This window comes from Mustelus asterias, chromosome 4, assembly GCF_964213995.1.
Source record: "Mustelus asterias chromosome 4, sMusAst1.hap1.1, whole genome shotgun sequence".
Classification (NCBI taxonomy): domain Eukaryota; kingdom Metazoa; phylum Chordata; class Chondrichthyes; order Carcharhiniformes; family Triakidae; genus Mustelus; species Mustelus asterias.
The window spans coordinates 57,794,965-57,808,966 of record NC_135804.1 but is presented as its reverse complement, the minus strand read 5'-3'; the positions used below and the strand labels follow the sequence as shown (position 1 = coordinate 57,808,966).

Genomic DNA, 14,002 nt, shown 5'->3' with positions numbered 1-14,002 from the left:
ATTTGTCAAAGAGGCCAGTTTTCAAAGGTGTCTTAAAAAGGAGAGGGGTTAAGAACATAAGAACTAGGAGCAGGAGTGGGCTATCTGGCCCCTCTAGCCTGCCCTGCCATTCAATAAGATCATGGCTGATCTTTTCGTGGACTCAGCTCCACTTACCCGCCCACTCACCATGACCCTTAATTCCTTTACCGTTCAAAAATGTATCTATCCTTGCCTTAAAAACATTCAATGAGGTAGCCTCAACTGCTTCATTGGGCAGGGAATTCCACAGATTCACAACCCTTTGTGTGAAGAAGTTCCTCCTCAACTTAGTCCTAAATCTGCTTCCCCTTATTTTGAGGCCATGACCCCTAGTTCTAGTTTCACCCGCCAGTGGAAACAACTTCCCTGCTCTATCTTATCTATTCCCTTCATAGTCTTATATGTTTCTATAAGATCTCCCCTCATTCTTTTGAATTCCAATGAGTATAGCCCCAGTCTGCTCGGTCTCTCCTCATAAGCCAACCCTCTCAACTCCGGAATCAACCTAGTGAATCTCCTCTGCACCCCCTCCAGTGCCAGTATATCCTTTCTCAAGTAAGGAGACCAAAACTGTACACAGTACTCCAGGTGCGGCCTCACCAGCACCTTATACAGCTGCAACATAACCTCTCTGTTTTTAAACTCCATCCTTCTAGTAATGAAGGACAAAATTCCATTTGCCTTTAAGGGAGAGAATTTCAGAACTAATGGTCTAGGCTGTTGAAGACACAGCCACTGATGGAGAGGCAATTAAAATCAGGGATGGTAGAGCAATTTGCATTAGTGGGAGGGAATCAGAAAGCTTTACGATCAAATCTGAAGTCAAGCAAGGCTGCCCGGTCTATGGACTTGGCAAAGGTTTTGATAGAGCATATCAGGTAGGATGCAAGCAGAGGAGGGGTGATGATAGCAGGTGCAGGGTCAATGGACAAAGTTGCCATCTTCTGCTTGGATCTACTGTCAGTCTGCAGATTAAAGAGCATCTGTGACCATTCAAACTGACCATGGAAGCCAAAGTAAGTCACAAGTGTGAGTCTGTTTCTTTGGGCAATGGGCCAATCAATCCTTTTTCTGCTTCACCATCAGGTCAGATTACCTTAAGCTGCTAGGGAGCATAGAGCCAAGGACAAACAGAAACTGGGCATATGGGAGCGACACTCCATTTCCATTACAGGCAAGAACTTGACCCTCAGGTACGAGGCACTTTCAGTGTTGCTGTACGTGGAGTAGGTCTGGCTCGTATCCCTCCCAGAGCAACGGCAGTTACTTGAGCCAACTTCTGTTCCATCTGGAGACCAAAACTAGACCTTGCCCAGAGATTCCATGTACAAATTAGTAAATAAAGAGGGGGGAAAATTGTTGCCAACATCACCCTCATCAGCTTTTTGCAGGATGCATCAAGCGTGATCTATGCAAGACCATGGAGGGATCTGAAAACAAAAATCAGATTTTAATGTCAAGATATGGTCTCACAGGGAGCTGAAGTACATTAGAAAGGACAAGGTGAATGGAAGTTGGAATTTGTGCAGCCAAGTTTTGGACAAGTTCACATTTCCAAAGAGTGAAAGCAGAGCATCAGAATAGTCAAGGGGACACATGACAAAGTGATGAATAAGGATTTCAGCAGATGAGCTAAGGCACAAATAGAGACAGGCCAAATTATTTACATAGAGGCAGGCAGTCTTTGTAATAGGGTATGAGCTCAGAAGCTCAGCATCAAATAAGACATCAAGGTTGCAAATGGTCTGGTTCAACCTCAGAAAGAGGGTGGGGTTGGTGGTTAAGGAATGGCGTTTGTTGTGGGAAGAGGAGCCACAGCTTTGATCTTCCCAATATTTTGTTGGGAGGAAAGTTCTCCTCATCAATACTGGGTGTCAAATAAGCTCTGTGACAAATCAGAGGCAGTGGAAGGGTGGAGAGGTAGAGCTAGTTGTCATCAGCATACATGTGGAACCTGACATGTTTCTGGATGATTTCCCCAAAACAGTCACTCCAATACTGAGACTAAACCCCAACCCACAGGTCACAGTACCTAGCCAAACCCCCAAAATCACCCCTCTCACATCTAAACCCCCTAACCACCCACGCCCCTCCGGGTTCGGTCCAAAAACCTAACCCTTTCACCCTCTGTCCAAACCCCAAACCACCCCCTGCCCAAAACCCTCCAAACACACCCTTGACTCAGCCCCGTCCAAACCCACCCCCTCCAAAACCCTCCAAACCCACCCACATCCGTCCAAAACCCTCCAAACCCACCCATCCCTGTCTAAAACCCTCCAAACCCACCTCCCCGATGCAAAACTGCAAGCGAACCCTCCTCCCATCAAAACACCCCCCCAATGCTGCTCCCCCTGCATGTGCAAACCCCCCACAATGCCACTCCCCCCGCCCTGTCCAAACCCCCCAATGCTGCTCCCTCTGCACCATCCAAACCCCCCACAATGCCACTCCCCCCTACACTGTCCAAACCCCCCAATGCCGCTTCCTCTGCACCAAAGCTCCCCCCCATGCCGTTTCCCCTGAATCATCCAAAACCCCCCACTGCCACTCTCCCCTGCACTTTCCAAACCCCCCCCATTGCCGCTCCCTCTGCACCGTTCAAACCCCCAACAAACCTCTCTTCCCAAATGTATAAAATTCTGCCAGGTGATTAAACTACTTAGAAGACACAAAGATACCCCTCCCCTACCAGTTACACACATCATGCCCAGAGCTCGGGTTCAAAATGGAACAAACTGAACCAGACACGCTGCTTACGAGGCTACCCAACTGAATGGCTGAGTGCTACCTCCTCAGCCCCACACTGCTCTCTGCAGTTCACACATTCACTTCCCTCTGTAATCGTAGAAGTGCTTTCCATAAAGATTGCAGAAAAACAGGCCGAGGAGAAGATTCAGACAAACACTGGGTGGAGTGGTGGGGGATTGGGGGTTTGGCAACTACCCTGGTCCAGCAGTACACGTACCAGTTTACTGACAGTGGCATTGTCCCTAAGCAAAGAAATCAAGTAATGGTGCTAAGTAGCGACAGGGTAGAAATTGCAGAATTGGATCATTCATTACAATGCACATCAAGCTCAGTCAGAGACATCAGCAACTGAGTCTATAATACTGGCAGAAGGTTTAATTACTGGCAATCAAATTATTGCCTTATTTTCTTCAAAGGTATAGGTCTCTCTGGGCTTACTGATGACCAGGAAATTGAAGCAAAGGGCACTCCAACACAGATAATACTCACCAACTAATACACTCATGCCTAACCTCATCACCTTTTGGACCCCTACCATACATAATCAATGGCACATCCAATCCAAATATACCCAGACAAGTGATTTCCACCAGCTGGCCTGATCATGCTTTAACAGCACCTGTAGGATACATCTGCCAAACGTACATCACTTCAGAAACAAGTTCCTCTTCTGGCATAAACCACCCTCGCTCATTTCGGTTTTTAAAGTGTCCACCACAAATTGCAACTAACTTTCCTCCAAACCGCAGGTGGTCAGAGGTTATCTAGGGATCAGAAAGGGTTTTTTAAAAATATCAAACTGCAGACACACGTTCCCAGTTGCAAATTATCATGTGCTTAAATCGTGAGGTCAACAGTTTTAGCTGCAGCAAGTGAACAATAACAGGGAGGGCTGGAACAGAGAAATTAGGTGCCTAATTATTCACCAAGAATTTGTAAAGTGCAATTTGTTAAGAATGCATGTCTAAACACTAATTTTAAAAAGGAATTTTATGTAGTTTAAAAGGCTATTATTTTAGTTATTGATTTTTTTTTTACATGGGCAAGAGGTACAGAAACTTCCAATGTGAAATGTTTTGGCAGATTTTAATTGTAATAAGAGATAGTTTTGGATATAGCAAATAGAACATTCATTTCCTTTGAAGAAGGGAGATGAAGGAAAGAAAATGGGAGGTGTTCATGATGAAGCAGCAGCCTTGCTTTGGCTGCTGTCTGGCTTGTTTACATGGTTACGATGGGTCTCAAGGCTGCAGCCAGCCATCTGCCTATATTAACTACTACAGGAGGCATCGAGTAAAACACTCAAACCAAACCAAGCTTTAACTCTGTTGTTGCATTCCCTTCCTTTCTGCGACATGAGCTTTGTCCACTCGAGTCACTCATCTCACTGCAGAACCAAGATAGTGAGATGCGCAACTGAAAGGATGGGGATGGGGGTGAAAAACAACAGCAACTGTATTAATACAGCATCATAAAACATCAAGAGGTTTCAGAAGAAAGTTATCCAAAAAAATTAGACACTAGAGCCACAAAGAGATAGATCAAAAAGGAGGCCCATAAAAGAGATGGGTAGGGAGACAAAGAGGTTTAGGAATCTGCGGCAATGTGGATCCTGGCCTGGTGTTGTTAGACTTCTTACTGGATTTCAGAGACAGTGTTAAAATAGTACAAAATAGTTAAAATAGTATCACAATAATGAAGCACTTGAAATGTGATGAGGGCCAACTGTTGCAGTGAGTTGGGCACTGAACTTTCCACCTCCAAGGCCTGGGTTCAAATCCCGAGAGAAAATTCCTCACTGCTAATTGAATTACAGATGGAATTGTGAACCTCACTCAAAGGCCACAAGGACAGTTATAGCAGAGGCCATAAATACAATCTTTTGTTTCCAGGGTTGCACGCAGGTGTCCTGCAGATTGATCTTCAATTCCTGGAGCCTCCAGACCAATCCTAGAGGGCTGGCAACCCTACATCCCATGCACCACCTTAAAATTCACCCCTCCACACTGCCACACATAGATGGCAGTATTTATCATCAACAAGATGTGCTGCAGCACCTTCCAAACCTGTAACCTCTGCCATCTAGAAGGATAAGAAGGGCAGCAGACACATGGGAACAATACCAACTGCAAATTTCCCTCCCAATCACATACCGTCCTGATTTGGAACAATACCGCCATTCCTTCACTGTTGTAGGTCAAATTCCTGAACTCCCTTCCTAGCACTGAGGGTCTATCTACACCATGTGGACTGTTCAAGGGGAAAGCTCACCACTAACTACTCAAGGGCAATTAGGGATGGCCAATAAATGCTGATTTTGCTAGCAATGCTCACATCGCATGAAGAAAATTTATAAAAATAAACTGTGGGGTGCAGTGCAGTTGCACATTTAAGCATCCATACACTCTCCGTGATACACATCAATGGAGATGATGGTTATAAAGGAAACAGACATTTCCCTTAACGTGTTGTGGGATGTAGACAGTTACTAAACCCGCTTGCTCCAATTTGACAGTTACCTACAGTTTCAAAACAAAGTATTGAATTACTGTTGTGCAGTGATGGGAGCCCTTACCAACCCCATAACTGAAAACGTATAGCAGGACAAATCCCAATGCAACACCCTGAGCACTCTGCATTCTCAGACCAGAATTACTTCAGTGAACTAAAGGACTTTTTACTTAATAAAAAAAAACCCAATAGCCTAGTGCACTTCCAACAATCGCAGTCTCGTACTGTAAACCTCAAAGTGCTCTACAAACACAGATGGCTCTGGGGATATCCTGCACCATCGTAAGTGAATAACCAACTGTAGTAACCCCACCGGGAACCCATGGCCTAGTGGTATTATTGTTAGACTATTAATCCAGAAATTCAGCTAATGTTTTGGGGATCCAGGTTTGAACGCTGCCATGGCAGGTGACGGAATTTGAACTCAAGAAAAAAAAAAATCTGGAAGTAAGAATCTACTGACAGCCATGAAATCATTGTCAATTGTCAGGAAAACCCATCTGGTTCACTAATGTCCTTTAGGGAAGGAAATCTGCCGTCCTTACCTGGTCTGGCCTACATGTGACTCCAGAGCCACAGCAATGTGGTTGATTCTCAACTGCCCTCTGAACAAGGGCAACTAGGGATGGGCAATAAAAGCTGGCCAGCCAGCGACTTCCATGTCCCAAGAGTGAATAAAAAATCTCCTCAATTCCAACCCCTACTCCCCTTCCTTCCAATCATGGAAAATTCAGCTCCTAATCCTCACAGATGAGCCACCTCTAACTCCCACCCTGGCTACAAAAGAAACCAGCCCAAAGTTGTCATTCCACCCAGGGACAAACCAGTCCCTAATCCTATTTTAGCCTGGAATATCCAGCTCCTAATCAGCATACTGGTCACAAATGATCCACCTCTAACCACTGATCCCCTCCCCACCCCACATCACCAGCAGAAAAGGAGTTACTCCCCCATTAGAGTGCGATTAGAGCAGGTGGCACCAAATAGTAACTAAACACAAACTGTACTCAAAAACAGAAAATGCTGGAAAATCTCAGCAGGTCTGACAGCTTTGACCCTTTGTCAGACAAACCAGCTCCAACAAAGGGTCACCCAGACTCAAAATGAAGACTCTGTTCTTGCTCCAAAGATGCTGTCAGACCTGCTGAGATTTTCCAGCATTTTCTGTTTTTGTTTCAGATTCCAGCATCTACAGTAATTTGCTTTTAACAAACTGAACTCTCTGGTTTCAAAGACAAGCTGGAAAGCAGCAGAAACTCCAGAAAGCAAACTTGAAAAAAACCAGAATTCAAGGCCACAGGGACTCGCTCTCTTTAAAGTTCTTTACATAAAGTTTCACATGTACCCATGACAAAAAGTGTCAAAACTTACAATGGTGCCCCCTCCTTGAATGATACCGACTGCAACCTATGTGTTTGAATCCAACTGTACCGGATGCGTGGGAATGTGTTTCTAACCTGCATAGTTCACAAAGGAGCAATTAGTCCCCAACATTCCAATGGTCTGACCCAAATCTCAGTGGAGGTGGAAATCATGTAACTGAGTGGAGAATTTCTATCTGTTTGTGCTCCCCTCCCCCACTGGTTTGCACCTAGAGTACCAGCCTCATCATTAGCCCATTTACCAAGATAATCTCACATGGGATTAGTATCAACGGGTTTGTAGTCCATCCTTATTCTCTGTACTTCAGCAGCTTTAACAGACATTTGCTCAGCCATTTCATGTTCAAACGAAACAGTGGGATAAGGGGAAAATTGGCAATACTAGACAACAGGTACGGAAAACATGCAGAGGCTTGACTGATTAGTCATTTCCACTGTGCTGGAATTCCAGACTGAACAGTTCATCATGATTTATAATAGCCACCAGTCTTCATCCCATATTCAACACACAGAACGAGTGGCCATTGCAGATTTAGTAATGCCCCGGTACAGCAGGACCTTGAAGATACAGCAGCAACGTCTGTTCTCCTTTCTCTGCAATCAGTTCACACGCAGCTGCAGCACTGACAGCAGCTTGTGCACAGCAGCAATGCCTGCTCTCCATCTCCCCAGTCAATCTGAACCCAGAATCAAGGCATTACTCGACCAAACTGATCCCAGGATGCCTGTTCTGTTGGCACAAGTCAGAGCACAAGCCTCATCGTAACATCAGCAATGCTGCAGTTACTCACCTCAAACAGCAAAAGGTGAGTTACCTTTTAATCAGTCGAGTGTTTCAGTATTTCTGTCCCATCCACACTGCACCTGAGGGACACTCAAATCATCCCTGCTGTATAATCAATCACTATGTGTCTCATGTGCCTGCAGGACTACTTAATAGAAACACCTAACAAGGACAGACTGAAGAAATGTAGGCTTTTTAGTCTCAATAAGAAATGACTGGTCTGAATGAGGAAAGGAGAGGACAAAGAATGGAGGTTAATATTTGGTATTATTAGAGCATGTAGAAGGTGTCAACTAGATCAGGACCCTATTTGAAGATCCACGGTAGCAGGTTTACCAATGAGGTAACATATTTCCCATATACCAGTACATACTCCAGTAACACAGGGCTATATAACAAACCACTATAATCTACACAATCGCTCCTCTCTCCATTAAAACAATGGACCGGAGATCGAACAGGGTCTTCCCCTCTCCCAAATCACAGGATACCACTACATCATGCCAGGTCAGTGGCATAATGATAAATATAACTGAACTAGTAATCCAGAGGCCCAGGTTAAAACTTTGGAGACATGGGTTTAAATCCCACTATGGCAGTCGGTGGAATTTAAATTCAATTAATAAAACCTGGAATTGAAACCTAGCGTCAGTGTAATGATGACCATGAAACTAGAGGCCAATTCACAGGAACAATGATCACAGCTTAATCTGTTTAAATACACCCACTTTAAGAGGCATGATAACTTTGAGCAAATGTAGTTCTTCCTTAAGCTGGCTATGTATTATTCACAAAGGGTATGCTGGATAGAAAGTGATCAGCATTGCTCCAATTTTCCTGGCTGCATAACCAATATTTTCCTTAGCCCAAGAAAACATAACCAGAAGGGAGACTAGGAGGAGCGGTTTGTATGTAGGGCAGTGGTTGTTGAACACCTGGATACTTGCTACACCTGGATAGCTACAACTCAGCAAACACTCGTGCCCAATAATCAATCCATCCTCATACCCGCAAAAATACTGTCATCACAACTGTTCCCAAGGTGAAGCGCTCTCTCTCTCTCACAGGCAAGCACAACCACCCTGACTAACAAGACCATGAGTGGACCAGATCCGTTTCTTTTCCCAACCCACCCAAACTGAAGACAAAAATAATAAACCGCTTAAACCTTTCAATCCATATTGCTCTGAGCACAAGTCGAACCAGGGCAAGATTTTTTAAAAATGCAGCATCATGTATTGTGCACAAAATAATTAATGCACATAATATAGGAATAAGGGCAGGTCTTCCAGCCCAATGAGTCTGTTCATCCTTTGAATCAGATTGCAGCTGATTCATACCACAATTTAATTTACTCGCCTTTGATCTAGTACCATTGATAAAATAGAAGAGCAGGAGAGGTTTGTCGGGATTTTCTGTAGCTGGCCATCATAGACAAAGAAACGTAGAATAGAATCATAGAATGATCATAGAATCCCTACAATGCAGAAGGAGGCCATTTGGCCCATCGAGCCTGCACCAACATCAATCCCACTCAGGTTCTAACCAATTATTATCCTATTGTCCTACCCTATGATTGAATCCAAGTGGCAATAAACAGAAAGACTCAAACTCCACATTCCAGGCTCAGATTCATTCAAGGCCTACTGCAGTGCTGAAAGGGTCACATTGTGCACACCTATATAATTCTAGTGTACTGCACAATGACACTGGGGAGATGCTGTTGCCAGGGAAACAGGCTGTGCAGTAGCCTACAAGTGAAAAACACTGCTGTACAGTTTTTAAAAAAGCCACACATACGATCAAAAGCAACAACCTGGGCAGCAGATATTACAATCCCCCGAGACGTGAAAAACGGGGCAAATGCTTTTACATCAAACCAGAGGCAGAACGAATCAATTGGCAGAGGCCCCCAACCCATTACCAGAATGGAAATAATTTTAAAATAAGCCCTACCTATAGATGCAGAGAGCTCCAATGCAGATTTGGCTCGCAGTTGGGGTTTAGTTCCTCTGACGGATTGCAGATCTGATCCATCCTCAGGGCACCAAACAGATGGCAAAAAACAGAGGGAAATGAGAGGCTGGCACATTCCCCCTGACCACCCTCAAACCAACACTCCTCCTTGGATCAAAATGCAGGGAGAATTGAATTGGTAACTTAAACAGGGGCGTGTGTGCTGAAAGGAAACCATGTCGTTGTCTTTCTGGTGAATGTGGCTTGGTTTTCTGGTTAGGTGCTCCTGATTAAAGCTCTCTGTTGACAATTGATTTTTTGGGCTAACGCAGCTGCTTTCTCCGTTGCCTTGTTGTCATTTTTTGGCACCTGGAGGCCACTGCGGGCTTTTAAAGACAAACAGCACCTTCTCTCTAACTCCGCAATAAGATATAAAGGGTAGATAGGAACTGCCTGACATCTCCAGAAGAACTGACCCAATGCACCCAGCAGCCGTTCTGGCTACAGATGAATCCCAAACCATCGGAGATCCCCTCACTCCTCCGAAAATGAAGAGGGTTAAAGGGGCCGGGGAGTCGCCGCTCTGAGCTGCAGAGAGGAGTCTCGCATTGTCCACCTATCCGGGGATGAGGATCCTACTCACCGCTCTAGCTGCAACTGGACCCGGTCCCGCCGCCTCTGCTCCGGCCCCGCTGTCCCAGCGCCGGGCTCAGGCTGGAAACAAGTCTCCAGCCGCCGCCGCTCCGGCCCCACTGCCTCAGCGCCGGGCTCAGACTGGAAGCCAGTCTCCAGCCGCCGCTCCGGTCCCGCTGCCTCAGCGCCGGGCTCGGGCTGGAAGCCAGTCTCCAGCCGCCGCTGCTGCTCCGGTCCCGCCGCCGCTCCGGTCCCGCCGCCTCAGCCCCGGGCCAGCCGCTACTGACAGCAGCACTCCGCCAATCAGAGCCGGCCTCCAGCCACGCAGCGACCAATCAGGAGCGGGCAGTCCAACCATTGGGTGGGGCCACGACAAAAAGGGAAAAGTTTCAGGAATTCGACGTTAAACAAGACCACAAGGCTGAGAATGCAAGGGCAAATACAAGGGCAAAACACAGGGACAGGGCAACTGCAAGGGTAAAAGAACAATTACAGGGAAATACAAAGATAATACACAGGTATAGGTAAAATACAAGGGTGTACAATGAACACAGGAAATACATGTAAATCACAGGCACAGGGCAAATCCAAGGTTATATACAACTTTGACAGTTTGGAAAAATACAAGGGTTAAATACATGGTCGTATAACAAATGAGGGGAGGTGATGGTGTAATGGTAATATTGTTGGACTAGTAAGATAGTGGCACAGTGGTTTGCACTGCTACCTCAGCGCCAGGGACCCAGGTTCGTATTCCCAGCTTGGGTCACTGTTTGTGCGGCATCTGCACATTCTCTCTGTTCTGTGTGGGTTTCCTCCGGGTGCTCCAGATTGCTCCCACAGTACAAAAACGTCTTGGTTAGGTGCATTGACCATGCTAAATTTTCTCTCGGTGTACCCAAACAGGTGCTGGAGTGTGGCGACTAGGGGATTGTTACAGTAACTTTATTGCAGTGTTAATGTAAGCCTACTTGTGACTAATAAACAAATACATTTAAAAAAATTCAGAGGCCCTGATGAATGATCTGGGTACATGTGTTTGGACCTCGGCATGGCAGCTGCTAGAATTTGGATCCCATTAATAAAATCTGGAATTAAAAGCTGGTCTTGGTGATAGTGACCATGGAACTGTTGTCAATTGTCTTAAAAACTCATCAGGTTCACTAATGTCCTTTAGGGAGGGAAATCTATCATCCTTACCTGCTCTGGCCAACATGTGACTTCAGACCCATTGCAATGTAGCTGACTATTGCACTTTGGAAGGACAAACCAAAGTAGAACGTACAGGGTAAATGGTAGGACTCTGAAAAGCGCAGTTGAATAGAGGGATCTCGGAATACAGGTACAGAATTCCCTAAAAGCGACATCATAGGTGGATAGGGTTGTAAAGAGTGCCTTTGGTACATTGGCCTTTATAAATCGGAGTATCGAGTATAAAAGATGGAGTGTTATGGTAAGGTTACATAAGGCATTGGTGAGGCCGAATTTAGAGTATTGTGTACAGTTTTGGTCACCTAGTTACAGGAAGGATGTAAATAAGGTTGAAAGAGTGCAGAGAAGGTTCACAAGGATGTTGCCGGGACTTGAGAAGCTGAGTTACAGAGAGAGATTGAATAGGTTGGGACTTTATTCCCTGGAGCGTAGAAGAATGAGGGGAGATTTGATAGAGGTGTATAAGATTTTGATGGGTATGGATAGAGTGAATGCAAGCAGGCTTTTTCCACTGAGGCTAGGGGAGAAAAAAACCAGAGGGCATGGGTTAAGGGTGAAAGGAGAAAAGTTTAAAGGGAATATTAGGGGGGGCTTCTTCACGCAGAGAGTGGTGGGAGTGTGGAATGAGCTGCCGGATAAAGTGGTAAGTGCACTTTTAACATTTAAGAAAAACTTGGACGGGTTCATGGATGAGAGGGATGTGGAGGGATATGGTCCGAGTGCAGGTCAGTGGGACTAGGCAAAAAATGGTTTGGCACAGACAAGAAGGGCCAAAAGGCCTGTTTCTGAGCTGTAATTTTCTATGGTTCTATGGACTCTTAACTGCCCTCTGAAACAGCCTAGCAAACCACTCAACTGAAGGGCAATCGGGGATGGGTAATAACCACTAGCCTTGCCAATTATGCCCATATCACATGAAAGAATAAAAAAACAAAGGTGTAACTTGGACACAGGTAAATACAAGGGTAAAACACATAGATACGAGACAAATGCAAGTGTTAGGCATACATTCACAGGTATAGGGCTAATACAAAAGTAAAACATGGGCACAGGGGAAATTCAATGGAAAAATGTGAATATCGAGCAAATGCAAAGCAGGGATTCAACATTAGAGATCTGGTTTGAAAAATTCTGTCTGTCCCACCTAATGGTTTAAACAGATACATGTCTCCTGTAAACTCAACTTTTGTAAATATGCATAGCTTAGAGTCATCTGGGCAGGTGGGATGAGGAGGGAAGTGCAGGCAAATATCTTCACTTTGTCCTTCCCCACAGTAGTTATTAAGAGATAGTTCAGGCGGCACGGTGGCACAGTGGTTAGCACTGCTGCTTCACAGCTCCATGGACCTAGGTTCGATTCCCGGCTTGGGTCACTGTCTGTGTGGAGTTTGCACATTCTCCTCGTGTCTGCATGGGTTTCCTCCGGGTGCTCCGGTTTCCTCCCACAGTCCAAAAATGTGCGGGTTAGGTTGATTGGCTATGCTCAAAATTGCCCTTAGTGTCCTGAGATGCGTAGGTTAGAGGGATTAGTGGGTAAATATGTAGGGATATGGGGGTAGGGCCTGGGTGGGATTGTGGTCGGTGCAGACTCGATGGGCCGAATGGCCTCTTTCTGGACTGTAGGGTTTCTATGATTCTATGATTAATCTCTTCTGGAAATGAACCTGCCACAATGGAGACTCTGGAAACGGGCTATCTACCCCTGGTTGGAATCAAAATTGAGGGTTACTTTTGTCTTTGTTCTCCTTTACATCAATCTGATGTTTCTCTTTCTCAGAAAGAGTGATGCTGCATGTGTTGTCAGAACAGAGGAGCTGCAGTCGAACACCATTTTTGTGACCAGTATCTGCACAGTTTCACAATTGCAGACCATGGAAAAGAGCATCTCTTTTTTAAAAGTGGGCAACCTCTTTGGTATGAGATCTTTAGGGAAAGCATTCTTGATTCTATAAGCACAGAAGTGATATTGTAAGTGGCAATGATTGAATGTGGCATATGGACGAGATAAAAACATACACAGATATTGACTGGCCTTAAATAATGAAAACATTTGGCAAATATCTTTTATAAGAACAGTATGTGGTTTTAGTGGCATTGGGGAGTTAACGGGGATATCTTTTCTGTAGTATAGTGTATCAGTTGCCTAGTAAGTAATATTTAGTCAATGTTGATTTTAGTTTGTTACAGTAAAAGTCTTAAAACGTGGAAACTTGTCCTATGATCCTTTGAGCCAGTCATTGGAAATTAAAATTTATTTTCAACGTTATTGGTCTCTACAGGGATCTAACAATAGTAATAAATTAGTTTCTACAAATATTAAGAAAATCAAGTGTTTTGTATAATCAGTTTAATTGTAAGCATGTTACAATACAGGAGTATACTTCATTAAGTACAGCAACAACTCACTAAAAGGGTTTTTCACAAATTCAGCATCAATCAGTAATTGCAGTAAAAACTGGATGATAACCATAATTCCACATAACTAATTCCACACACTCAGCTTATTTCTCAGGCTTCAATGGCACAGAGGTTAGCACTGCCAGGGACCCGGGTTTGATTCCCGGCTTAGGTCACTGTCTGTATGGAGTTTGCACTCTCTCCCCATGTCTGCGTGGGTTTCCTCCGGTTTCCTTCCATAGTCTGAAAGACGTGCTGGTTAAGTGCATTGACCTGAACAGGAGTGTGGCGACTTCATTGCAGTGTTAATGTAAGCCTTACTTGTGACTAATAAATAAACTTTACTTTTTTCATAGGT

The 14,002-nt window shown here is 44.8% G+C and overlaps 1 protein-coding gene across 5 annotated transcripts in view; it reads right to left on the bottom strand.

Annotated features, from left to right (window-relative positions):
• Positions 1-10,325, bottom strand: part of kifc3 (kinesin family member C3) — a 62,729-nt gene extending 52,404 nt beyond the window's left edge. For 3 of the 5 annotated variants that reach the window (XM_078211092.1, XM_078211095.1, XM_078211098.1), the window contains exon 1: positions 10,046-10,325. The gene's annotated coding sequence lies outside the window, so the exon portion shown is untranslated. The remainder of the gene's footprint in view (positions 1-10,045) is intronic. The other 2 variants (XM_078211093.1, XM_078211096.1) reach the window with 1 other exon arrangement.
• Positions 10,326-14,002: the final 3,677 nt, after the last annotated feature.